Source organism: Myotis nattereri, assembly GCF_964212035.1.
Source record: "Myotis nattereri genome assembly, chromosome: 1".
Classification (NCBI taxonomy): Eukaryota; Metazoa; Chordata; class Mammalia; order Chiroptera; family Vespertilionidae; genus Myotis; species Myotis nattereri.
Window position 1 is genome coordinate 141,984,222 of NC_138075.1, and position 27,122 is coordinate 142,011,343.

Below are 27,122 nucleotides of genomic sequence, written 5' to 3' on the forward strand. Positions count from 1 at the left end.
GAATGAGCAAGTCCCTTTCAAAAGGAGGTTCTCCATCTTCGTTTCTGAATATGACAGCAACCTCAGTTACATGGGGAGAAATATATCTACCTGGGTCACTGTTATGATCGTATTTAATTGCCACTGTTACCTCTGTGGGAGCAATACCTTTTGCTGCTGCTTCAGATTGGGCTTCCTTTTCTACCTCAGTAGCATCTTGTATGATTTTGTTAATTCATTTATTTCATGCATGAGGTTGTTGATGTTGATCATGAGTCTTTCTGAGCAGCCCTGGTTTTCTGGCATTGCTAGTCTTTTACTTGTAGCTTCGGCTGTATCCAAAATATAGAGTTGAGCAAACTTCCGAGAAACACCATCTGAAGGGTATAAAGTTCCAGTACGGTGATAAACTTGTCCGTGTATTCTAAAACAGTATGGCCCATATCCTGATGGTGATGCAATAATAGCACCCATAAAAGCAAAAGCAAAAGAACTATTTATGGATCGAATATTTCCCATGAAATTTTTACTGTCAGAATCTTCGTTTGTCATTAATCTTTTTAAATATGCCGAGTAATCTGGAAAATGTATATCATTTGGACAGACTTTCCCTTTGGTACAACATCGAGTAAATTTCCCATCAGATGGTTTTTCATCAGAGAAATTTAGGGATAGGCAAAATTCATATCGAACCGTCATTCCACCACAACTATGTTCGAGGATTGCATCCTCATGTAGTCCATTTTTGCTGAGAAGGCAGTTCAGTTCCTACCGGTATTGGTAGTACTTGTTGATGACTGTTCTCTAGACATATTTTTTCATCGCCACCGCCTTCTTTCCCTTTCAAAGGCACGTTGGTCTTTAGACATTTCCTGTCGATAACGCCAGCACTTTTTGGCTACAGAGCTAGCTTGGATCAACCGTTTCTCTTTGGACATTGTCCTACCTGTCTACTGACATGGTCTGAGATGCAGGAGAATGAGAGTCCTGCCTGTCAGGCCACTGAGAGCTGTGTGACTAACGGCTGATTCTGGCTGATTCTGTGGGGGTGGGACTTCCTCCTCCATGCTGTCACTTTCCACAGCTGTGATGAGGAAGCTGGGGTGACAGAGAGCCACACTGTCCCCGGAAGCCTGGGTCAAACACTGGAGGGCCGGTTGGGGACGTGACTGGTGGTGAATTGCAGCCAACCCGGATCTCCCGCGGGAGGGCCAGTTGGAGGCGTGACTGCTGGCCACCGCTGCAGTTGCCCCACCAGCCCCGATTCCCAGCAGGAGAGCCGGTTGGGGGCGTGACTGCTGGTGGACCTCTGCAGTTGCCCCACCAGCCCCGATCTCCCGCAGGAGGGGCAGTTGGGGGCGTGACTGCTGGCCACTGCTGTGGTTGCCCCACCAGCCCTGATTCCCGGTGGGAGAGCTGGTTGGGGGCGTGACTATGGGTGGACCGCTGCAGTTGCCCCACCAGCCCGGATCTCCCACAGGAGGGCCAGTTGGGGGCGTGACTGATGGTGGACCGCTGCAGTTGCCCCACCAGCCCGTATCTCCTGCAGGAGGGCCAGTTGGGGGCGTGACTGCTGGCCACCACTGCGGTCGCCCCACCAGCCCCGATCCAGCCCCAATTCCCGGCGGGAGGGCCGGTTTGGGGCGTGACTGATGGTGGACTGCTGCAGTCGCCCCACCAGCCTAGATCATCCGGCAGGAGAGCCGGTTGGGGGCGTGACTGTGGGCGGACTGCTACAGTTGCCCCACCAGCCTGGATCTTCTGCAGGAGGGCTAGTTGGGGGCGTGATTGCTGGCCACCGCTGCAGTTGCCCCACCAGCTCCGATTCCCGGTGGGAGAGCCGGTTGGGGGCGTGACTGCTGGTGGACCATTGCAGTGGCGCCTGCCAGTGCCGGATCTCCCGCGGGAAAGCCGTTTGGGGGCTCGGCCAGTGGTGGAGCGCTGCGGTCATGCCCGCCAGCCCTGGGTTGGGTCGCACACGGGTCGCCCACCATTCGGGTCACAGATAGCAGGCCCAGATGGTGGAGGGGCAAGCAAGATGGCGCTGTCCCATCCTGCCTGCAGTATGCAAATTAGCTGCCATCTTTGTTGGCGGTTAACCGCCATCTTAGTTGGCAGTTAATTTGCATATCGCCCTGATTAGCCAATGGGAAGGGTAGCGAAGTTACAGTTAATTACCATGTTTGTCTATTATTAGATAGGATGATAAGGAGATCACTTCATAGAGAAGATAAAACAACTGTAAGTAGGTATGCACCCAACATTGGTTCCCCTAAAAATATTGAACAAATACTAACAGAACTAAAAGTAGAAATAGACAACAATACTGTAATAGCAGGGGGCATCAATACCCCTACTTTCAGCAATGAATAGATCATCTAGACAAAATATCAATAAGGAAATGTTAAACTTGAACCAAACATTAGACCAAATGGACATAACAACATTTAGAGAGCAATCATACATTTTTTGTCACCACCTCAAAGAGATAGCTGCATTCCCATATTCACTGCAGCATTATTTACAATAGCCAAGATATATAAACAAAGTGTTCACCAACAGATGGATAGAGAGGATGTGGTATGTATGTTTGCATGCATGTTTGTATGTATGTATTACCTATATGAATGTGCATGTGTTGTATATATACATATATATACCATGTACGTATACACACACACACACACACACACACATACACACACACACACACACAGGCACATATTATACAATGGTATTTCCTCAGGCATGAGAAAGAATTAGAATAATAGAGACTGGCTACAGTTATAAGAAATATTAATCATGTTCTGTTAACTGTGATTGTTTTTTTCTGATTAAAGAAAGTATAATCTGATCTGGCTGGGAGCACCCCCACCTCCTTCAGACCTCGGAGTTAACCTGAAAATGTGGCCATCCTCCTTAGCTGCCTATTATCATCTAAAGATTAACAACCTTCTTGGTGCAACAATGGAGTCACAGAGGCGCCCAGCCTTTGCAATCCCCCAGCTTGCATTATCTGTAATCTGTAAACATTATACCCATCTTTATTCCTTCTGCCTACTTCTCTATGCCTGTAATACCCATTTTTATTCCTTTTGCATACACATTCTTATTCATTTTGCCTACTTCCCCATGTAATCTTTTGTCCTTCTACCCCACACAAGCAGCTGATTTATTGGGGTGGGGGTGTACAGAGCAAATATCCTTAGATGACCTGCTGCTCTTCCGTACGGCTAGCATTATTGGAATAAATGCTCATATATGACTAGAGGCCTGGTGCTTGTACACTGAGGGTGGGGTGTCCCTCAGCCCAGCCTGCACCCTCTCCAATCTGGGATCCGTTGGCAGATGTCCAACTGGCGATTTAGGTCCCACAAGGATTGGGCCTGAACCGGCAGTCAGACATCCCTCTCACAATCTGGGACTGTTGGCTCCCAACCGCTTGCCTGCCTGCCTGATTGCCCCAAACCGCTTCTGCCTGCCAGCGTGATCCCCCCCTAAACACTCCCCTGCCCGCCTGATCAACATCTTACTGCTCCCCTGCTGGTCCAATCGCCCTCAACTGCCCTCCCCTGCAGGCCTGGTCACCCCAACTGCCCTCTCCTGCCAACCTGGTAACCCCTAACTGCCCTCCCATGCTGGTCTGGTCGCCCCCAACTGCCCTCCCCTGCCGGCCTGGTTGCTCCCAACTGCTCTCCCTTCTCTGCCGGCCCAGTTGCCACCAAATGCCCTCCCCTGCAGGCCTGGTCGCCCCTAACTGCCCTCTCCTGCCAACCTGGTCCACCGCAACTGCCCTCCCTCCCCTATAAGCCTGGTTGTCCCCAAATGCCCTTCCCTGCTGGCCTGATCACCCACAACTGCCCTCCTCTGCCAGCCAACATGTGGCAGCCATCTTGTGCCCACATGGGAGTGGCCATTTTGTGCAAGGGCGTGATGGTCAACTTGCATATTACCTCTTTATTATATAGGATTCAACCCTGCCTCTGCTCAATTGGCTCAAGTAGTGACAGGCAGCCTGGACCCATTTGTTGTTAGGTTTCACTGTCTTTCGTGCCCACATGGGTGAACCTTGACTGTATGGCATACATACATACCAGACTGAGTAAAATTAAGTCAGACAGAGAAGGACAAATACTGCATGATCTAACTTACATGTGGAATCTAAAGTAGCTAAACTCATAAAATTAGAGAGTACAGTGGTGGTAGACAGGGGCTGAGGTTATGGAGAAATTGGGGAGCTGTTAATCTAAGGTATAAGCTTTCAGTTATAAGATGATAAATTCTGGGGATCTGATGTACAGCATGGTAATTATAGTTAACAGTACTGTACTGTATACTTGAAAGTTGCTAAGGGAGTATTCTCACCACAGAAAAGATTTTTGTAATTATGTGATCTAATGGGAATGTGAACAAACACTCCCTTGCTGATCATTTAACAACAAAAAAGTGCCAAATGAATACACTGTATACCTTCAACATATGCAATGTTACATGTCAAATATATCTCAATAAAGCCAGGAAAAATTAGAAATTTAAAAAAATAAAATACCCACAAGTCATTCTATATATAGTTAGAAAATGACAAGAAACCAATTAGTTATGATTTTCTTTGAAAATCAAAATATTTGGTAACTTTTACATATGTTTAGCCTAGTATCTAATCTATATATATATAAAAGCTGAATATGCAAATTGTCCACTCTGGAGTTTGACTGGGAGACCAGGAGTTCAATCACTTGCTATGATATGCGCTGATCACCACTGGGCGGCACAGAACGAAGAAAGGCCTTGGCTGGCAGCCAGAAGACCCTGATCTGCTCTGATCACTGGCCAAGCCTAGGGACCCTACCCATACATGTAGTTCATGCACCTGGCCTCTACTCTTAATATAAAAATCTAGATGTACCAAGAGAAAAGTATAATTACATTTTCATGGAGTAAGTGCATGCATAAGAATATCATGATTATATATCTTCAAAAATGTAGAAAAATAACCTGTGAGGGTAGCTCAGTTGATTGAAGCATCATCCTGTATACCAATAGGTTGACAGTTTGATTCCCCATCAAGGCACATACCTGGGTTTCTGGTTAAATTCCTGGATGGGGCAAATAGCAGGAGGCAACCAATAGATATTTCCCTCTCACATCAATGTTACTCTCTCTCTCTAAAATCAATAAGAACATATCCTCGGTGAGAATTATATATATATATATATATATATATATATATATATATATATATATATATATATATAAAATCTCCATCCTATATAATAAAAGGCTAACATGCAAATAGACTGAATGGTATAACAACTGGAACATCTAAACAATTGGGTGCTATGATCTGTGCTGACCACCAGGGGGCCTGAGTGGAACATGGCCTGCATTGGCTGCTGAAGGATGGTGTAGCAGTTGAGGGGGGCCCCAGACCAAGGCAGGACCCCGGTCATTGTCATCTGGGCAAGCCTCTGGTGGCTACTGAAAATTCTTTGCTCCCGTGCAACGCAGTCCTACCCGGCACTCACACCTGCTGCCAGCGCCGGCACCACTTGCATCCACTACCAGTGCCTGGCACTGGCCCTGACCGCTCGGTGCTGTCAGCGGGTGCAAGTGGTGGCTGCCAACCCTGATCACCCCTCAGAGCTTCTCCACCTCCCCGGCTCCTGAGGAGAGATCAGGGCCAGTAACCACCTCTTGCATCCACTGCCAGTGAGGACCCCACTCGCACCCGCTGTCAGAGCTGGAGCTGCTATTCACGTCCACTGTTAGTGACGACCCCACTCGCACCCGCAGCCAGCGCCAGAGCCGCCTCTCACACCTGATGCCAGTGCCCGGCACTAGTCAAGATTGCTTGGCAACCTTAGCAGGTGCGAGTAGTGGCTGCTGGCCCTGATCACCCGAGGTCTTCTCCACCTCCCCTTGCTCCTAAGGGGTGACTGGGGAAGCAGCTGCCGCTTGCACATGCTGACAGCGCCAGCCCTGCTTATACCCACTGCTGGTGCCGGCCCCAGTTGCTCCACACCTTCAGGTTGGTGTGAGCAGGGCTGGCACTGTCAGCACATGGGAGCGATGGCAGCAGGAGTGGGGCTGCTAGCAGACAAGGGACCAGGGGCTACCGTGGGAGGGGCCCGGCAGGGATGTGGAAGATGGGCGGAGACCTGCCCCTGTGCCTTCCACAGCCTTGCACCCATAGTTACTTTCAAGGTGCAGGAATTCATGCACTGGGCCCCTAGTCTATAATAATAAAAGCATAATATGCTAATTAGACCAGATGTCCTTCTGGATGTCCTCCAGGATGACCTTCCGGGTGAAGCCGGGGCTGTGAGCACTGAGGCAGCCACCACAGTTGCCTCAGGCTGAGGGAAGCCAGCCCTGCTGCGAGCATTGAGCCCCTTGTACGAATTTCATGCATCAGGCCTCTAATTTTATATATATATATATATATATATATATATATTGGTTTCTTGTCATTTTCTAACTATCAATGCAAGTAACTCTCCTGGTTAACATTAAACATCTAAAAAAAAAAGGGGTGGTGGGGATTGCCTGGCTGGGGTGACACAGTGGTTGAGCTTCAATCCATGAACCAAGAGGTCATCTGAACAATTCCCAGTCAGGGCACATGCCCTGGTTGCTGGCTCAATCCTCAGTAGGGGGAGTGCATGAGGTGGCCTAATGATGATTCTCTCTCATTACTGATGTTTCTATCTCTTTGTCCCACTCCCTTCTTCTCTTTCAAAAAACAATAAAACCATACTGAAAAGGGGAGGAGAACTCTTCCTAAGAGCAACTATTAAACAATTGCTCTTGACCCAAACTTCAAAAATAAGTCTCTAATTATAGAATAGGAAATAGTTTTTATTTTTGAAATAGCTGATGGAAAGCAAAGTTTTAAAAATATTTTTTATTGATTTCAGAGAAGAAGGGGGAGGGAGAGAAAAATAGAAACATCAGTGAAGAGAGAGAATCATTGATCAGCTGCCTCCTGCATGGCCCCCACTGGCAATGGACCATGACCACCTGGTTCATATGTTGACAATCAACCACTGAGCCACACTGGCAGGGCTGGGAGGCAACTGTTAAACAGCAAACATCTGGTTAGCCTGGGCTGGGTAGCTCAGTTGGTTGGAGCATCGTTCCAGACACAAAAATGCGAGTTTGATTCCAAGTCAGGGCACCCAGGTTTCCTGTTTGACCTGTTGGTGTGCCTGTGGGAGGCAACTGATTAATGTTTCCCTCTCATATCCATGTCTGTTTCCCTCCCTCCCTCCCTCCTTCCCTCCCTCCCTCACTCCCTCCCTCCCTCCCTTCATCTCTCTATTCCCACTATTCCAATTTGCTGAGAGTGTTTATAAAAGAATGGATGTTGGATTTCCTCAAATGATTCTTCTATGTCTATTGATACAATCATGTGATTTTTGTCTTTCAATTTGTTGATGTGATGTATCATGTTTATTGATTTGCAAAAATTGTACCAGAATTGCAAGAAGATGGCAAATGTAGATGTATGTTTTTGCCAAAAAATACAGTATCACTCATCCAGACCATGGACCTGGGGATAATCCTAGCAACCAAATGAAGAAACCTCAAAAAGTTTTTAGAGGAAGTAATGGTTGTATTGCAGGATGAAGATAATGATTAAGATACAAGAGGACCATGTACCATACAAAACTTAAATAGTTACAGATTAAAATCAGCAACTTTGAAATTTTGCTGGAGCGTGACAAGAAGTAAAAGTCCAAAATGTTTGGAAGAATTTGCTGGACCATGAAGGCAGACTTGGAATTCGAAGGGCTGGAGGTTACTGATTACTGTAGGACAACAGAGAATATTGGTGGAGAAGTAGTAGCTGAGGAAGATGCTTTAGAGTGGTTAGATGAAGATGAAGGTGACCCTTGGTATCTCATTATGACTGAAAGTAAAATAGCAGATGAGGTGATGACCTTGGAAGATGAGGATGGGAGTGAAGATGAGGAGGAAGAAGAAACAATGCACCCTAAAAATAAAGTTATCAGTGATTAGTCCCATCTGGATTATCTCATAACACTTATTGACAATTCATCAGATAATGAAAAGCAGTTTTATTACACCCAATTTTGAAATTTTATGAAGTTAATTCAAAAAAAAATTGCACACTTCAAAAGTTCAAACAAAACTTGACATTTTATAGTATTCAAAGCAGGATTACCTAAAGCAAGCACCTTGACATGGAACATTAATGTCACACTACAATGGGAGTATCTGGATATATCACCATCCAAACACCATTAAATAGGAAAAATATTTTGTGTTCTTATAAAATTTAAATTTTGTTTTGTTTTTAAGAATATTGTTTATTCATTTAGTTAAATATAATTAAAGTGGATTTTCAGAAAAATGTTTACTTAGATTTAGACTGCATATTTGTTTATTACAGTCTCAAAATTATGGTTACTACATAAGCAATCATACATATAGAAAACTTTCCTTTGAAGTTAAACTTTTCATATATACTTCATATATACTTACACGAATGTGTCTACATAAGTAAAAACAGGTAAACTAATGTGTCAATTTTAAACATACACATTTGGAAAACCTACCTCATTAAATATAATGGACATTCCATTTTAAGGGACAACCACTCTCTCGAATTAGTCCATTACTTCGAGGTTTTATTGTATTTTGAAGGTAACCTGACAAGATTTGTTGACTAATTAGATGTGAGGTTTAAGACAAAGAGACAGGACGATACCAACTTTTCGGCAGAGCAATTGAAGAGCTGTCCTTAACTCAAACAGGAAAGACCACTTAAAGGCAGGTATGAGAAAGACTATCAGTAGTTCAATTTTGGACATCTTAAGTCAGCAACACCCAATAGCTGTTTAAAAACAAAATATCAAGCAGGCAGTTTGATGTAAAGTATGGAATTAAGGAGAGAAATCTGGGCTGGCTATATAAATCTGAAGATCATTAGACTATACAAGTTATTAAAGTCATGATAAAAAGATGAATGCCAGGACACTTGAATGTGTAAAAGGTCGGAAATGAGGAGAAACAGAACACTTGGATGTGGAAAAGGTGGGAGATGAGGATAAACAAAACAGACTGAGAAGGACAGACTAAGAAGGCAAGGAGGAAACCCAGTAAACATGTTTCCTCTCTGAAAATTCAGTCCTGAAAGCCAAAAAATGAAAAAAAAAAAAAGTTTTCCATCAGGTCAAATATTGCTGATAAGGCATGTAAAACGAAGTTAAAATTATGTTTAGATTTATTAAAGGGAAAACAATTACTACCCTTGAGAAAAAACAATTTTGGAGAAGAGATGGGACTGAACATTACTTGAGTGGGTTCAAGCGTGCATGGAAGGAAAAGTAGGAATCATGGAGAACAGATCGTTCTTTTAAGGACTCTAGCTCAATGGCATGACCTTGGATGATCTCATCTGTTTCATGTTTAGTTGTAACTTTCAATCCTTTCATAATGACTATGAAATATTTTTATACTACTTAAATGTTTTTAATTACATATCTGTGGCACTATGTGGTTTTAAACCTGCCATACTTGGTAGTGAATAATAAAGTCACACTATTATACAACAAAAAGACCTCCATGAAATTTTTCTAGATATATAATATTATGTAACCTGATTACCTCGTTTCATGTGCTTACAAAGACAATGGGAGGATTTCTTGCTAGATGAATATCATCCAACTCTAGAATATTTTACATGACTCAAGCATACAAAGTACACTTTAATTAGTAATATTAAAATTGTGTAACAGAAATAAAGGGGGAAACATGTAGGTAGTATTCTTACTTTATAAACTGCATTTTTGTAAGTTGTGTAATATGAAGTCCCTTCTGAAAAATTGGGTGGCGCATACTGAAATGTATTCTTTAAAAGGATAAAGGCATGCATGCAAGGTACCTTTCAAAAAGAAAAGTCCCTATATTAGTAATACCTTGGTTTATAATGCAAGGGTCAGCAAATGAATGCCTACAGGCTAAATCCAGCCCAGAGCCTGTTTTTACTTTTACACCCATTCCTTTACCTAGTGTTTATGACAGATTTCAGAGACTCGATGGTTCACAAAGCCTACAATACTATCTGCCCTTTACAGAAAAGGCCTGTCACCCCCTGATCTAACAGATTAATCCCCTGATGGGTTTTTTTTTTGTTTTGTTTTGTTTTGTTTTTTTTAAATATTTTTTATTGATTTTTTACAGAGAGGAAGGTAGAGGGATAGAGAGTTAGAAACATCGATGAGAGAGAAACATTGACCAGCCGCCTCCTGCACATCCCCCACTGGGGATGTGCCCACAACCCAGGTACATGCCCTTGACCGGAATCAATCCCGGGACCCTTCAGTCCGCAGGCCGACGCTCTATCCACTGAGCCAAACCGGTTTTGGCCCCCTGATGGGTTTTAATAGGTTTTACTCAATATACTGAAATGTGTATATAAGATATAGAACAAATTGCCTTGTGAAATCCCTCAGCTTTCAGGTTAAATTGAGGGTCCAATATTTGAGCACTCAGGTATTAGGAACAAAACACAAAAAGCTAATAACTATCAATTTCAATGGGAACAAAGTAAAGTGCCAGTGTAGCATTATGCTCCTTTCATAAATGAGCAGATATTAAAAGTATTCTTACAAAATTTGCTTAAGACATGAGATTAAATACAATGCTTTAAATACACATCAATCGCGAGACAATCAGTATACTGTAGACTAGGCCTACTCTTTCAGTGGTTGCATACTCCATTGTTTTCTTGGCTTAATAAAGTATTTCCTTATAGATAGGTATTTACATTACTTCCAACATTTTGGTATGCAATGTTGTAATAAATATCCTTGACATACATATGTTTGACAGAGAGTTCAACCAGGAGTTGGACTAGGGGGCGGGAGCCAGCCAGCCAGCCAGCCAGCCAGTCAGCCAGCCAACCGCCCATGGCCCCTCCCCCCAGCTGGCCAGGCCCTATCAGCCTCAATCAGGGCTGGCTGGCCAGACCTCACCCAAGTACAAATTCCTTCATCAGGCCTTTAGTATATACATAATACACATAATGCCCTACTTTATGATGGATACACATAATCCTATCTAATAAAGAGGAAATATGCTAATTGACCCTAACTCCATTGCAAAGATAGCAGCACCCACAGCCAATAAGGAGGGAATATGCTAATTGACTGTCACGCCCTCAAAGATGGCAGCACCCACAGCCACAAGATGGTGGTGCCCAGTCCCCTCAGCCCCGCTGGGGTGGCAGGCATGCAGCAAGGCCAGGCCCGCCCCCACTGCGCATCTGCCTCTGGAGTCCCCCAGTCCCTTCAGCCCCCCAGCCGCCCAGGGCTGCCCGAAGCTCAGGTAACCTGGGCCGACTGAGGCTTGGGCTGCCAACAGTGGCAGCAGCAGAGGTGTGATGGGGGCGCTGCCTTCCCTGATCGCCTCCCACGCCTGAGGGCTCCTGGACTGTGAGAGGGGGCAGACCGGGCTGAGGGACTCCCCCTCCAGTGCATGACTTTTCATGCACCGGGCCTCTAGTAATATATAATTAATGTCCTTGGACTGTGTATGTGTGTTTATACAAGTCATGTTTTCATGTAGAATCTCGTTCTGGAAGTGAAGCTATTGGGATAAAAGAATCACATACTTGAAATCTTGAAACCAGCTCAATTTCCTTTCAAAAATGTTTTGCCAATGTCATCTACAAAGAGCACATGACAATGCCAATTTTGTTTATTTTTTAAATGCAATATTTATCATTATAAGTTCAAAAAAATGGTATGTCATTGTTTGTTGATTTGCATTTTTCTGATTCCCAAGCAAGGTTCAATCTTGCTAGTAAAAACATTAAATTTGTTAAATCATAAATATTAGCTCAAGTTGGAATATACTACTATAGGCTTACCTATCAGAATCTGCATTCTCCATAACAGGAAACTGCTGCTTATCAGTTTGTTCACTGTTGCTTTGCTGCCTCAATCCATCACTATCACTGTAATCATTAGCACGATCATACATGTTTTCTGAGACTTCCCTTTTACTACTTTTCTGTTCCTTTCTTTCTTCAACCTTTGATGAAAGTTTGAAATTAAGGATATTATTACCTTTTTCATTAAAAAGACTGTTTTTTTTTTCCCCATTAATTTTATCATTTGGTTGCTGGTTATCAGTTTGTTCACTGTTACTTTACTGACTCAATCCATCACTGTCAGTGTCATCATGAGCACCACCATACATGTTTCCTGACACTTCCCTTTTACTACATTTCTTTTCCTTCTTTCCTTCAACGTTTGATGAAAGTTTTATATGAAGGATATTGTTATTACCTTATTCATTTAAAAGACTGTGCCATTACCTCTAAGAACAGGAACAAGACAGGGATGCCCACTTTCACTACTCCTGTTCAACACAGTACTGGAAAGTGCTAGCCATAGCAATCAGACAAGAATAAATAAATGGCATCCTAATCGTAAAAGAAAAAGTAAAACTGTCATTCACAGATGACATGATATTGTATATAAAACCCTAAAGACTCCATAAAAAAAATACTAGATTTAATAAATAAATTCGGCAACATAGCAGGATTCAAAATTAACACCCAGAAATCTATGGCATTTTTATACAGCAATAATGAACTCACAGGAAGAAATACTAAAACAACAACAACAAACAAACAAACAAAAAAACCAAACAATTCCTTTTAACATGGCAACAAAAGAAATTAAGATACGGAGGAATAAACTTAACTAAGGAGGTAAAAGACCTATATTCAGAAAACTACAGGACATTGAAAAAAAGAGATAGAGGAAGATATAAACAAGCGATAGAATATACCCTGTTCATGGATTGGTAGAATCAACATCATTAAAATGCCCATACTACCCAAAGCAGTTTATAGATTCAACACAATCCCTATTAAAATATCAAAGACAGCCCTAGCTGGTCTGGCTCAGTGGATAGAGCATCAGCATGCAGACTGAAGGGCCCCGGGTTCAATTCTGGTCAAGGGCAAATGCTCGGGTTGTGGGCTCAATCCTCAGTAGGGGGCATGCAGGATGCAGCCAATCAACTATTCTCTCTCATCATTGATGTTTCCATCTCTCCTTCCCTCTCCCTTCCTCTCTAAATCAATAAAAATATTTTAAAAAAATACCAACAGCATATTTCACAGACCTAGAACAAACACTCCAAAAATTTACATGGAATAAAAAAGGATCCTGAAATAGCTGCAGCAATCCTGAGAACAAACCAAGTTAGAGGGATCACAGTACCAGATACCAAGTTATATTACAAAGCCACTGTTCTCAAAACTGCCTGGTACTGGCACAAGAACAGACATATAGACCAATAGAATAGAACACAGGACCCAGAAATCGACCCAAGCTACTATGCTCAATTAATATTTGACAAAGGAGGCAAGAGTATACAATGGAGTCAAGACAGTCTCTACAGTAAATGGTGTTGGGAAAATTGGACAGATACATCCAAAAAAATGAAACCACCAATTTACACCATACATAAAAATACTAAAAAAATGGATAAAAGACTTAAATATAAGACGGAAAGTCATAAAAATCCTACAAGAATCCATAGGCAGCAAAATATCAGACACATCTCGTCACAATATATTTACTAAGCCAATGGAACTGAGCATAACATAAACAAATAGGACTACATCAAAATAAAAAGCTTCTGCACAGTAAAAGAAACCATCAACAAAATAACAAGAGCACCCACTGTCTGGGAGAACATTATTTGCCAATTTTATATCTGATAAGGGTTTAATCTCCAAAAATTATAGGGAACTCATACAACTTAACAAAAGGAAGATAAACAATCCAATCAAAAAATGGGCAAAGGACCTAAGAGACACTTACCAAGAGTGGACATACAGAAGGCCAAGAGGCATATGAAAACATGCTCAAAGTCAGTAATCATCCGAGAGATGCAAAACAAAACAATGAGGTACCATCTCGCACCTTTCAGGATGACTATCATCAACAAATCAACAAGTGACCAGTGCTGGTGAGGATGTGGAGAAAAGAGAACCCTCATACACTGCTGGTTGGAATGCAGACTGGTGCAGCCACTGTGGAAAACAGTATGGAGTTTCCTCAAAAAACTAAAAATGGAACTCCTATTTGACTCAGTGATCCCATGTCTAGGAATATATCCCAAGAAGCCAGAAACACCAATCAGAAAGGATATATGTTAATATATCCCTATGTTAATAGCAGCACAATTCACCATAGTTAAGATTTGGTAGCAGCCTAAGTGCCCATCAGCAGATGAGTGGATTAAAAATTGTGGTACATCTACACAATGGAATACTATGCTATTGTAAAAAAGAAGGACTTTTTGCCATTTGCAGCAGCATGGATGGAACTGGAGAGCATTATCCTAAGTGAAATAAGCCAGTCAGTGAAAGATAAATATCACATGATCTCATTCATTTGTGTACTGTAATGAACAGTGTAAACTAATGAACAAAAATAGGTCCAGAGACATAGAAGCATGAACAGACACACTAGCCATGGAAGGAAGGCAGGGGAGGGGGGAGGAGGGGACAGGTAAGAAACCAATCAAAGGACTTGAATGCATGCATATAAGCATAACCAATGGACACAGACAGTAGGGGGAAGACATGTGGGGGGGAGGGTGCAGGGCAGGAATGGCCAGAGAGGGGTCAATAGGGGAGAAAGGAGACATTTGTAATAATTTCAACAATAAAGAATTGAAACTTAAGAAAGAAGGCAGGAGTAAGGAGTCCTAAGGGGTATTTCTACTGGCAACTACAGAATGGAATCTTCCTAAAACAATGAAACCTTCCTATGGAATTATCCTGGATCAATGCTTCCTTCTCCTTACCAGAACTGAAGATTTTCCCACTTTATCTATTTTCTTTAAACAGAACTTTCAGAAAAATAAATGTTTGGTAATAGACACTGGAGGACTCACAACCACGGGTTCAACTGGCTGGGGAAACTCTTCATCTTCTCCAAGTATTCTTTTCCACAAGGTTCTTGCTCTTACACGCCAACTCATATTTCACACTGGAAGTAGAACATTTTGGTTTAGGATAATGCATAAAAGAATAGCCACACCACTTTCTTGGCTAAATGATTTCTTTCTTTGATTTTAACTGTGAAAGTACTTTAAAAATAAGTGCACAGGCTTTCCGGTTATGCCAAGCACATGGGCTTGCGAAGACATCATGTCATGACCCACTGGCAGGGTCATCCCCTCAAGCGGGTGACAAAGGCGAGGACTGCTCTCACAGCTGGATCCCCGGTATGAAGACATTTAGGAAAATGCTGCTTGAGAGACACTTTCGAGATGGTTGCTCTTGCCGCCCTCCCGGTGAAGAAGCCCATTTCCCCTTAAATAGAGCTCAGCTGGACCGCAGCCAGGCCCGAGGCTCTGCATGCTGCCCGTGCTGTGGGCACGGAGGCAGCGCTGGCCCGCGGGGGTGCCCGCCTCTCCCCTGGCCTCTGCTTGGCGCACTGCAAACCCCAGGGCGCGGCTGCGGTGCCCCGGTGGCTGCAGTCGCCAGGCCTTCCCCTTTCTAGGCCCTTCCTTTACCGCCGCCCCACCCCCTGCCCAGGGCCCCAAGGACGATTCTGGATCCTGTGTCCCCATTCCTGGTGCCCACAGGACCCACGCACCTGAAATAATACCCCAGACTCTTGACTGACCCCTGTCCACGTGGGCCCACCACCCTCCTTGTCCAGGTCACGCAGGGACTCCCAGGGCCCCGGCGGCCATGATGCCTGGGAGGAGAAAGGCCCTCCCCCTAGGAGGCCACAGCACCCGCACCCCGCCCCTACCAAGCCCGGGGTCCTCCTCCCACTCTCCCATGCTCATCAGAGTCCTGGAGGCGCTGCTCTCTGCACCCACCAGTTCAGTCTCGATGGGAGAAAGGCTGTGATGCAGGAACACGGCCGCCTCTCCTTCCTTCCCCTCCCAGGATGCTGGCAGCAAGGCGCATGCGCAGCAAATCACTAGGCTCAAGTGCGCATGCCTGGCAATGAGCTTGCGTCCCCATGGGGCTTGCACAGTCACGTGGGCCATGTGGTGAGGCTTGTTATTTTCTTTTCTTTTTTTAAATTTCTTAACTTTTTATAGAATTTGGAAAGTTAAAATAGAATAAGTTAACAAGTATTTTTTCAAAAAAAAATGTTTTGTACAAAAATACTCTCAAAATTTCCTAAAAAGCGTTCAATACTGAATAAAACTATTAGAATAGTGTCAAAAATGTTGAAGAGGAAAACAATTTAAAAATCTGTGGTCCTACAGCCTGACCTGCATGCTTCATCGCCAGGAAGGCCTGGGAGACCATGGAGGAGGAGGAGGCAAGGCTCCAGGGAGGCCAGGGCCGCCCGCCCCACCCCCTGCCATTCACTGGCCACCTTGGCCCAGAGCCCAAAGTCCTTCCTCCCAGGTAGGCAGTGGGCGCCAAGGGGAGGGACCGCTCCTGAGGGCAGGAAGCTGCGGCTTAAAAGGGCAGCCCTTGCAGGGCCATCCCTCCCTCCCCTGGTCCCGAGCCTCTCAGAGAACTTCTCCTCCGCCCCCGCCATGTCCCACTGCCTGGGCTAGGCATCAGGCTGCGGCCCTGGGCTCCGCTGCAGCTGACTTGGCTGCGGTGCTGGGCCAGCCTGGCCTGCAGGCAGCCCGCAGCCGCCACCCTGCAGCCGGAGCTCCCGCCACCTTCCTGGTGGCACTACAGCCAGGCAGCGGCTGACTGCCTGGACGACCAGACTTCTTCAGGAGGGTGGAGGGCTTCTTCCACTGCGCGCTAGCATCATGAAGGACAAGCTGGTGGAGGACCTCAAGACCCGGGAGAGCGAGCAAGGAGCAGAAGCAGAAGCAGGTGCGGGCATCCTGAGGATCATCAAGGCCTGCAACCATGTGCTGAGCTTGATCTTCCCCATCTGGCGCCACGACGGCTCCTGGGAGGTCATCCAGGGCTACCAGGTCCAGCACCGCCAGCACCGCACGTCCTGCCAGGGAGGTAGGTATTCCTGACAGCACTGAGGTGAGTGTAGATGAAGTGAAAGCTTTGGCTTCTCTGAGGACATGTTCATGTGTCATTTGGGGGTGCCAAAGCTGGTGTTATGATCAACCCTAAGAACTATACCCATAATGAGTTGGGAAAGATCACAAGGAGGTTTACCATGGAACTGGCAAAGAAGGGCTTCATTGGTCTGGGCATTGTTGTGCCTGCCCCAGACATGAACATGGGGAGCCAGAGATGTCCTGGATTGCGGACACCTGTGCTAGCACCATCGGGCACTATGCTATTAATGCCCATGCCTGTGGCACTGGCAAGCCCATTAGCCCATAGATGGATCTCTGCTACTGGCTGGGGAGTTTTCCATGGAATCAAAAACTTCATCAATGAAGCTTCTTATATGAGCATTTTAGGAATGACACCAGGGTTTGGAGATAAAACATTTGTTGTTCAGGGATTTGGTAATGTGGGCCTTCACTCTATGAGATATTTCCATGGTTTTGGTGCTAAATGTGTTGGTGTTGGTGCACCTGATGGAAGTCTATGGAATCCAGATGGTATTGACCCAAAGGAACTGGAAGACTTCAAATTGCAGCATGGATCAATCCCAGATTTCCCTAAGGCAGAGCTTTATGAAGGGGGCATCTTAGAGGCTGACTGTGACATACTGATCCCTGCTGCTGGTGAGAAGCAGCTGACCAAGTCCAGTACATCTAAAATCAAAGCCAAGATCATTGCTGAAGGTGCCAATGGGCCAACAACTCTAGAAGCAAATAAGATTTTCCTGGAGAAGAACATCATGGTTATTCCAGATCTCTACCTGAATGCTGGGGAGGGGGGGGGGCAGGGGGAGCGGTGTTACAATATCTTACTTTGAGTGGCTGAAGAACCTAAATCATGCCAGTTATGGCTGTTTGACCTTCATATATGAAAGGGATTCTAACTACCACTTGCTCATTAGCTTCTCCATCTGCTTGTGGATTGACTGAGCCACTGCAGAGTGGATCCACTCCTTTCATTCTTCAGCAAATTCTCTCAGCACATATCCAAGTGGGGTTGACATATTATTCCCAGAGGGGAGCCAGACTAGGAAAGACTGCTTTCAAGTCAGCATCGAATTTACTGAAATTTGTAAAATTTTTCTTAAGTGGAAAAGCCTGCTTCCAACACAAAGAGAGCTGAGGTCTCTACAGAATGGTCCTATGTGTGTCCACATCAGTGATGATTTGTTTTCCGAATGTGGACCTCTGAGCAGTCCTGCTTCCAGGCATTTCCCATGGAGGGCAGTAGATTCCATTTCCCCTGGCCTGACATTTCTGACTCTCCTTTCAGAAATGAGTTTGCTAATCCTTGAAACATTTAGGTTGCTTTTCCTGGCCCATCTACATTTTATTGACAGTTTTCTTACAGTCACTGAAATAAATCTCAGTATCTCATTAAAAGCCTCATTTACAGTAAGTAACATGAATTTAGCCTTGGGACTTCCTATTTTGAGACCATCACAGTGGTTGGTTACTCGCTTCTCAGTCTCTTAACCATGATGTTGAATTTCAGTTCCCAAATGTGTGACATCACAAAACATTTTTTAAAAATATTTTTTTGGTTATTGCAGCATTGTCTAATTTATTTTGACCATAATTGGTTCGACATGCCCTGCAAACATCACTGAAGAAACTTCAGCCGGACCATGTAGATCTATTCATCATTCATGTGCCAATAGGTATGAAGGTCAGCTTTGATTTTCCTTGTTATCCTGAGCATTTAAAGGTAATTTTAAGTTTTGATGTAATTTCACGTTTACAGAAAGGTTACCAGAATAATAGGAGGACCTTCCATATACCCTTGACAGAGATTCATCAGTTTTGTTCATTTGCCTAATTTTTTGATTGCCTCTTCCCTATTTTTCTTCTCCTCCCTTTCCCCCTCTCCCTCTTTGTGTGTGTATATGAATGTGTGTGTACATGTCTTTGTGTGGATTTGTGTTTCTTTTCTCTTAGTAGATTTCTAGGGTTAAAGTTGACGAGTCATGTGATAATTTTTATGAACCTGAGGAATTATTTCTAAACTAACTATATGATACTGTACTCCAACCACCTGTGTTTGAGGGTTCCAGTGTCTCTGCATCTTGTACAGTAGTACTTCTTATAGTCTGTCTTTTTTGTTAATTTGAATGTATTGCAGTGACATTGGCCAGTGAAATTATATAGGTTTCTGGTGTACAGTTCCACAGTACATCATCATTTTTATATTGTACTGTGTGTTCACCACCCCAAGTCAAGTTGCCTTCCGTCATCATTCATCTACTTCACCTCACCTCTTTTAATCTGTCTTTTTGCGGAGGCCCCGTCTAGTGGATATGAAGCAGTATCACGTTGTGGATTTAATATACATTTCCCTAGCACAAGTGATAATGAGTGTTCTCTCCTATGCTGTTTACCATTTGTGTATCTTTGGAGAGATATATATTCAAATATATGACTCCCAACCCTTTTGGAGGTTGTTTGTCTTACTCATTTTAAGAAATCACATATTTTGAATACAAGTCCTTTATCAGCTGAATCTTGCCTTTTTAAAAGCCAGTCTGGAAATCTCTTATGTTATTTGAGTTCTGGGTATGGTTCCTTCATATTTAATATTCATAAAGTTGTTTTTAATATCTGCTATTTCTCTTTGTGTTTTCTGTTTTTCCCATAGATAAAAGTGTCCCTATGTTCATTTTTTAAATTAAGTTACATTTTAATGAAGACTAGGGGCCCGGTGCGCGAAATTCGTGCACTGGATGTGGGGGGGGAGAGTGTCCCTCAGCCCAGCCTGCCCCCTCTCACATACTGGGAGCCCTCAGGCGTTGACCCCCATCACCCTCCGATCGCCTGATCGGCCCCTTGCCCAGGCCTGACGCCTCCGCCAGAGGTGTCAGGCTTGGACAGGGGACCCCCATCTCCCTCGATCACTGGCTCTGGCCCCCGCCCAGGCCTGAGGCCTCTGGCCCAGGAATACTGCCTGGGCAGGGGACCCCCATCTCCCTCTGATCACTTGCTCCACCCCCCGCCCAAGCCTGACGCCTCTGACCCAGGCTTCAGGCCTGGGCAAGGGGACCATCATATCCCCCCAATCCCCGTCTCCGCCCCCCACCCAGGCCTGATGCCTCAGCCAGAGGAGTTGACCCTCATCACCCTCTGATCACCAATCACCGAATCGGCCCCTTGACCAGGCCTGAGGCCTCCGACAGTGGTGTCAGGCCTGGGCAGGGGACCCCCAGCTCCCCGCGGTTGCAGGCTCCGCCTCTGTCCAGGCCTAACGCCTCTGGCCTAGGCGTCTGGCCCAGGCAGCGGGGACCTGCAGTGGCAGCGGGGGTGCCGTGATCGTGGGCTTTGCTTTAGGCCCAGGAAAGGGACCCCTAGCTCCTGGGACTGCCAGCTTCGACCGTGCCCAGCTCCCATCGCTGGCTCCACCCCTACTTCCTGCTATCACTGGCCAGGGCGGCAAAGGCGCCTGATTCTCTGATCATGGCTGGGGGGCAGGGCAAAGGCGGCCCCAGGGCCGCCTTTGCCCTGCCCCCCAGCTCTTAGCTCCCCCCTGGGTTTCTGATCACTGTCAGTGGCAGGGGGCTTCTTCCTGCTTTCCCTTTCGCCTCCCTGCATTGTGCCTACATATGAAAATTAGCCGCCATCTTGTTGGCAGTTAACTGCCAATCTTATTTGGCAGTTAATTTGCATATAGCCCTGATTAGCCAATGAAAATGGTATCGCCGTACGCCAATTACCATTTTTCTCTTTTATTAGTGTAGATAATACACATCAACTTATCACAGTATACTTCAAAATACTACAAATTTAATTCTGGCAAAATGCATTTCCTTTATTCTAGTAACTTCTTTTCTTCTGTTTCTGCTATTACTGCCATTTGTAGTATGTGTATGTGTTGCAACTCAAAAATACAGTGCTATAACTACACTTTATATAATCAGTTTTAGTCTTTGTTGGGAATGTCTTTAATATGCCTTTTTAAAAAGAATAATTTAGCTGGATATAGAATAATACATGGTCAGACAGCTTTTTTCTTTTTTAAAGTTTTCCTTGTTTTTTAAAAAATATATTTTTATTGATTTTTTAGAGAGGACAGGGGAGGAAGAGGGAGATAGAAACATCAATGATGAAAGAGAATCATTGACCACCTGCCTCCTGCACACCCACTACTGAGGACTGAGCCTATAATCTGGACATGTGTTCTGACCGTGAATGGAACCATGACCTCCTGGTTCATAAGTTGATGCTCAACCATTGAGCAACACCAGCCAGGCTGTTTTTTTCTTTAATAACTTTGAATATGTTATCCCACAGATCCTTGACTTCCATCATTTTGGTCAGAAGCCAGCAATTCATCAAAATGTTTCTCTCCTTTGGTGATAGGTTGTTTATCTCTTATTTTTCAAGATGCTTTTCTCAGCTTTGACCTTTAGATGTGTATGTCCTTGTGTGTTTTATGCTTGGATTTGTTGAGTTTCTTGGATCTGTCCATTAATGTTTTTCATTAAAGATGAGAAGTTTTTTTTAAATCTTCATCTGAGTATATGTATCTATTGATGAGAGAGAGAGAGAGAGAGAGAGAGAGAGAGAGAGAGAGAGAGAGACATCAATGTCAGAGGGAATCATTGATGGGTTGACTCTGGTGCACCCCGACCATGAGTCAAGCCTCCAACCTAGGTATGTGCCCTTACCAGCAATACAACCCACAACATTTTGAGCCACCCGGCCACAACACATTTGAGAAGTTTTGTTTTTGTTTTTTTTCTGTACTTTCTTTATTTATTTTTTAATATATTTTATTGATATTTTACAGAGAGGAAGGGAGAGAGATAGAGAGTCAGAAACATCGATGAGAGAGAAACATCGATCAGCCGCCTCCTGCACATCCCCCACTGGGGATGTGCCCGCAACCCAGGCACATGCCCTTGACCGGAATCGAACCTAGGACCCTTCAGTCCACAGGCCGACGCTCTATCCACTGAGCCAAACCGGTTTTGGCATTTGAGAAGTTTTTGACAATTATTTCTTCAAATATACTTATCCGTCCTTTAGTGTCTCTCTGCTCCTTCTGGGATTGTCAATCCTTGATGTTGATCCAGTCTGTTGAGCTTTGTTACTGTTCTTCATTGCCTTCTCCCTCCTCTTCAGACTGAATAATCTCTTTTGATTTTTCAAGGTCACTGGATTCTTTCTTTTACCATCTCAAATCATTCATCCCAATGAATTTTTCATTTTAGATCATTGTCTATTTCAGCTCTAAATCCTATTTGGAATTCTATTTGGTCTATCATATACTCTCTATCTTAATTGAAATTCTCCATGCATTGCATTGTTTTCATCATCATTTTCATTAATTCTTTAAACATGGCTTCCACCAGTTCTTGGAACATGTTCATAATAGCTGTTTTAAAGTCTATGATAAATCCAGCATCTGGAGGAGATAAGCAATTTCTATTTTCTTTCTTAGTACAGGTCACATTTTCTTACTTATTTGCTTTCTAATCTTATTGAATTTCAGCTAGTGTTGCAAAAATAAAAATATATTTTTATTGATTTCAGAGAGAGGAAAGGAGAGGAAGAGAGAGATAGAAACATCAATGATGAGAGAGAATCGATATTCTTTGTAGAGGGTTGTTCTTGTTTTGTTTAGTAAGTTGCCTCCAGATGTTGTGAAATTTGTGAAGTTTGTCTCTACTGGAGTGTGCAGCCATTCATGTCTCTGTTCATTGAAAAAATTTAAATCTTGCTTCCTAAGGGTTGTTGCTGTGTTTGTATTGCTTACCATTTAGCCAGTGATTGGACCAAGTTTCTCTACACACCACATCAGTCAGGACTTCCACTCTGCTGATCGATCTGTGGGTTGACTCACAAGTACGTTCAATGTTCAGATCATTTTCAAGTCTTCCCTGGTTTTGCACATCCCAGAGAACAAATGAATCAGTTGTGGAAAAGTGTTCCACATGTTTCCTGGTTACTCTTACAAGGAAAAAACATTAGTGACAGCCTTTGAACTGGATTTGGAAAACCTTTGCTAAGAGATTTGGTAAGGCAACCATCTCTCAGTTGTTTTTCATCACAAAGGAAATATTTGTCAACGCATTATGAATTCCAGTAGCATAACTTAAATGAGGGTGCAGGAAAGCTGAACCAGGGCATTATTTGAGTCTTAGATAAGCACAAGAGTTCCCAGAAATACCTTTCTACAAGGCATCTACTCTGGGTCTACAGTTTCCACAGAAATGTGGGAATGGGAAATTTTCAATTCCAGTTGCTCTTTGACCAAGGAAACACAGAAGCTCAGAGTTGGCATAACGTATACTCTGAGTATCCCTGATCCATGGAGAAACACTAGGGTCAACTGACCTGGAGTCCTGGTGTGTGGTTCTGACCTCTCTGCAGCCGGGTCATGTCTTTGATCCTCATTATAGGCTGCATCAGGAAATATCAGACCCTTCTCGTCACATGTCACTACAGAGAGCCTCTCCTGTAACTTTACGGAGAAAATAAGGGACAATAGATAATTTCTAGTTGGGCTGATGTAGGAGGCAAATCCTTGGTGATCATAGTTTACACCATTCACACACACTGAAACCAGTTGGTCTAGCTAGGCTGAGTGACACAGGCTTGGCCTCAGAATTTGTTGTTGTTTTGTTAGTTGTTCCTTTCCCAATGAAGGCACTCATCCCTCAGTGGGGAATCCATCACCAGCAGCAATTTCTGCTGAAGGTCCAGGGACTCAACTTCTGAGCTTCCATTTCCAAGCAATTTTGTGAACTACTCAAGCAAAGAACAAAATGGCAGTAAATGGTCTCAGAAGAATAAATTAAAACCTATGTATTTGCCTTGCTGTAAGATGTGTTTGCCAAACTTTCACATTTTTCCGGAGCATTTTGTGCAGTGCTGGTTCCTGTTACTTTTCATTTGGGTTCGCACTTGAAATCATTAGCAAATGCAATGGGAATGTGGTGAGTTCTGAGTTAGCTGGGTTTGTATTAGCCGTTGCTGTGGGGCAGCTCCTCCTCCTGTGTGTTTCACCCACCGTAGCAGGTGTAGTCCATTTGGAGTTGCTGGACAAGAACTACACTAAAAGGAGTCTCTGTATGCACTCACATGTTTATAGAGTTTCTATGGAATATGGAGTCAACCTATTTTACCTTCCTAAGACATGGTATAAAGATGGAAAGACAGAAGTTGCTGGTAGAGAAAGAAGGAAGCAAGGGGAAATGAGTATTTAGACTTTCAGTTTGTTAATCTTAAAGAATATGGAACACTTATGGAGTACAAGAGGCTTCATAATGGTGGACATTAGGTCAGTAAACGACTTACTGAAAAATTTGGCTAATGTGATTTGTAAGAAAAATAGCCATTTGATATAATTTTATTTTTAGTGATTATCTTACTCTGCAGTAAAAACAACCCCTCTTGCTTGCATTTTCCTTTATTTGTTTTTCCATCTGCATCATAACATTCCTCAATATCTTTCTGGTGAAATCTTTACCATCCAGTTTGCCTTTCCTGAAAAACTGCCATAAACTCTCAACTCCTTCACCAGTTACAAAATTACAGGTTTCTTCTGCCTGATTATCAAATGTACAGATATTAATACAATAAACATTTTTAATGATAATGGAAAAATAGTCCATCACAATAAAAAATGAAAAATCCCTGATATGTCTAGAAGTGGGCAAAATTTACATAATAAAAAGAAATATCACATCCATAATAATGTCAACAACAACAACAAAAATACTCTCAAAAGCAAAAATAAAAATACCATTCTGGCTGGGAAGCTCAGTTGGTTAGAGCATTTTCCGGAAATGCTAAGGTTGTGGGTTGATCCCCAGGCAGGGCTCATAGAAGAAGCATCCAATGAAAGCATACATAAGTGGAACAAGCAATCGATGTTTCTTTCTCTCTAAATAAAAAAAAATAAATAAATACATAAATCTATATATATATATAAACCTAAGTGAATGGCTGACTGTCCAACTGTCCAACTGGTAGCTATGACAGGCACTGACAACCAGGGGGCAGATGCTCAATGCAGGAGCTGCCAAGATGCAGTGACTTGGCAGCTGCGGGTCTTGGGTGACACACCTGAAACCAGAGAGAAGGTATTCCCCGTCTTTTTTTCCCCTCAATGTTATTCTGGTGTAGGGCCCCAGTGCATAAATTCGTGAACCTTGAAAGAAACTGTGGGCCTCTAGGCTGAGGTGGGCACAGGAGCAGTTCTTGGCCATTCCTCTGAGCCGCTGCCCAACCCCTGCTGCCATGGCCCCCTGTCCCCCGTCTGCCAGAAGCCCTGCTTCAGCCACCACCACTCCCATGTGCTGACAGCGCCAGCCCTACTTGCACCCGCTGATGGCATGGAGCGATTGGGGCTGATGCCAGCAGCGGGTGCATTCAGGGCCTGCACTATTAGTGGGTGTGAGTGGCAGCTGCTGCCAGGATCACCCCTCAGGAGCAGGGGGAGGTGTGAACCCCTCAGGGGCAATTAGGGCCAGCAGCTGCCACACACACCCGCTGATGGCACCAAGCAATTGGGTAGGTGTCTGGTGCTGGCAGCAGGTGTGAGTGGGGCCAGTGCCAACAGCAGGTGCGAGCGCTGGGTAGGACCACAACATGTGGGAGCAAAGAATTTTCAGTAAGTACCAGAGGCTCACCCTGATGACAGTGACCAGCACCCCACCTTGGTCTGGTGCCCCACTAATCTGTTCCACCGTCCTTCCATGGCTAACACACTAATGTTCTGAATTATGCTGCCTGTGGTCGCGAACCCTGGTGGTCCCCACATATCATAGTGACTGATTGTGCGGTTGTTCTGTTGGTCAGTCTATTTGCATATTACCATTTAATTATATAGGATTAGTTTCATGTGTACAACATAGTGGTTAGACAACCTTATACTTTTCAGAGTGGCTCCCCTGATATTTTAAGTACCACCCCCCGGACTGTACATAGCTATTACAATATTATTTTTCCCCCATTGGCTTCTCCCTGGCCACTCCCACCCCCAGCACCTTCTCTCACACCCCTAGTGTCTGTGTCCATTGGTAATGCTTCTATGCATGCATACAAGTGCTTTGGTTGCAGAGATTTTCCTTTAAGGGGAGTTTCCTGGGACATAATTCCTTGAGCATCCTGAAGTTTCACCCCACCCTAGCTCTGTTCTTAGGCAAAGACTGCTTTTTCACTGGGTGAGTAAGTGTTACAAGCCTCTGGAAATACTTGGCCAACTCCCACGGATGTTTGAGCAGAAACCAGACCTACCCACAGGTAATCACTGATATATTTCTTTTAATTTTTATTTTTCTTAAACCTCACTGAGGATATTTTCTGCATTTTTTAAATTTTTAAATATTTATTTATTACTTTGTGGAAGGAAAGTACTGGAGGGAACAGGGGTAGAAGAGAGGGAGGTAGGGAGAGAGAGAGAGAGAGAGAGAGAGAGAGAGAGAGATTGAGAGAAACATAGACATGAGAGAGACTTGAATTGACTGCCCCTTGCATGCATGCCCCTAACTTGGGACCAGGGATCTAATCTGAAACTTTAGTTCATGCTCTTGACCACTTATGGAACCGCCACCCTCTGGTGCTGTGGTGGGAGCTTTTACCAGGGAGACACACCCACCAGGGTAGTCTCTGAGATTTGAGATATTTGGGCTTTGCACATGTGCTCTGGCTACCTTTGACCTCAAGGCTCTATGCATATGGGTAGTGATGTCAGAGGCCGTTGCTTGGTTACTATGATTCCGAGAGAGGAGATGGTAAACTGCCAAACTGCCCTGCTTGAATGCTGTGGCATAAGGTGGTTGGCTAGAGAGCTCGTGTTTGGCTCAGGAGGTGCGAAAAGCAGAGGGAAGTTGGGGCTTCTCTGAAGCCCTAGACTCTCTGCCATGGAGAACTATTTTCCTATTCTGAGATGTCCCAGAGTGGCAGTTATGGACTCCCCCACCAGTCCTGGGTGCAGTGGCCTGGGAGCCAGAATGCCCCAATATCCAGAAGAAGATATGCGTGCCATCCACAAAGCTGCCAGCGTGGGAAACCTGTTGAGAGTGAGGCAAATCCTATTGTTCAGGAAAAGTAGCCTGAATGATAGGGACAGGATGAGA

General features: G+C 44.2%; 1 pseudogene across 1 annotated transcript; it reads left to right on the top strand.

Moving 5' to 3' along the window:
- Nucleotides 1-15,168: 15,168 nt before the first annotated feature.
- Nucleotides 15,169-17,973, top strand: LOC308530459 (glutamate dehydrogenase 1, mitochondrial-like; annotated as a pseudogene). Its single transcript has 2 exons — nt 15,169-15,264; nt 16,526-17,973. The product of its transcript is annotated as a glutamate dehydrogenase 1, mitochondrial-like (transcript).
- The last annotated feature ends 9,149 nt before the right edge of the window (nt 17,974-27,122 follow it).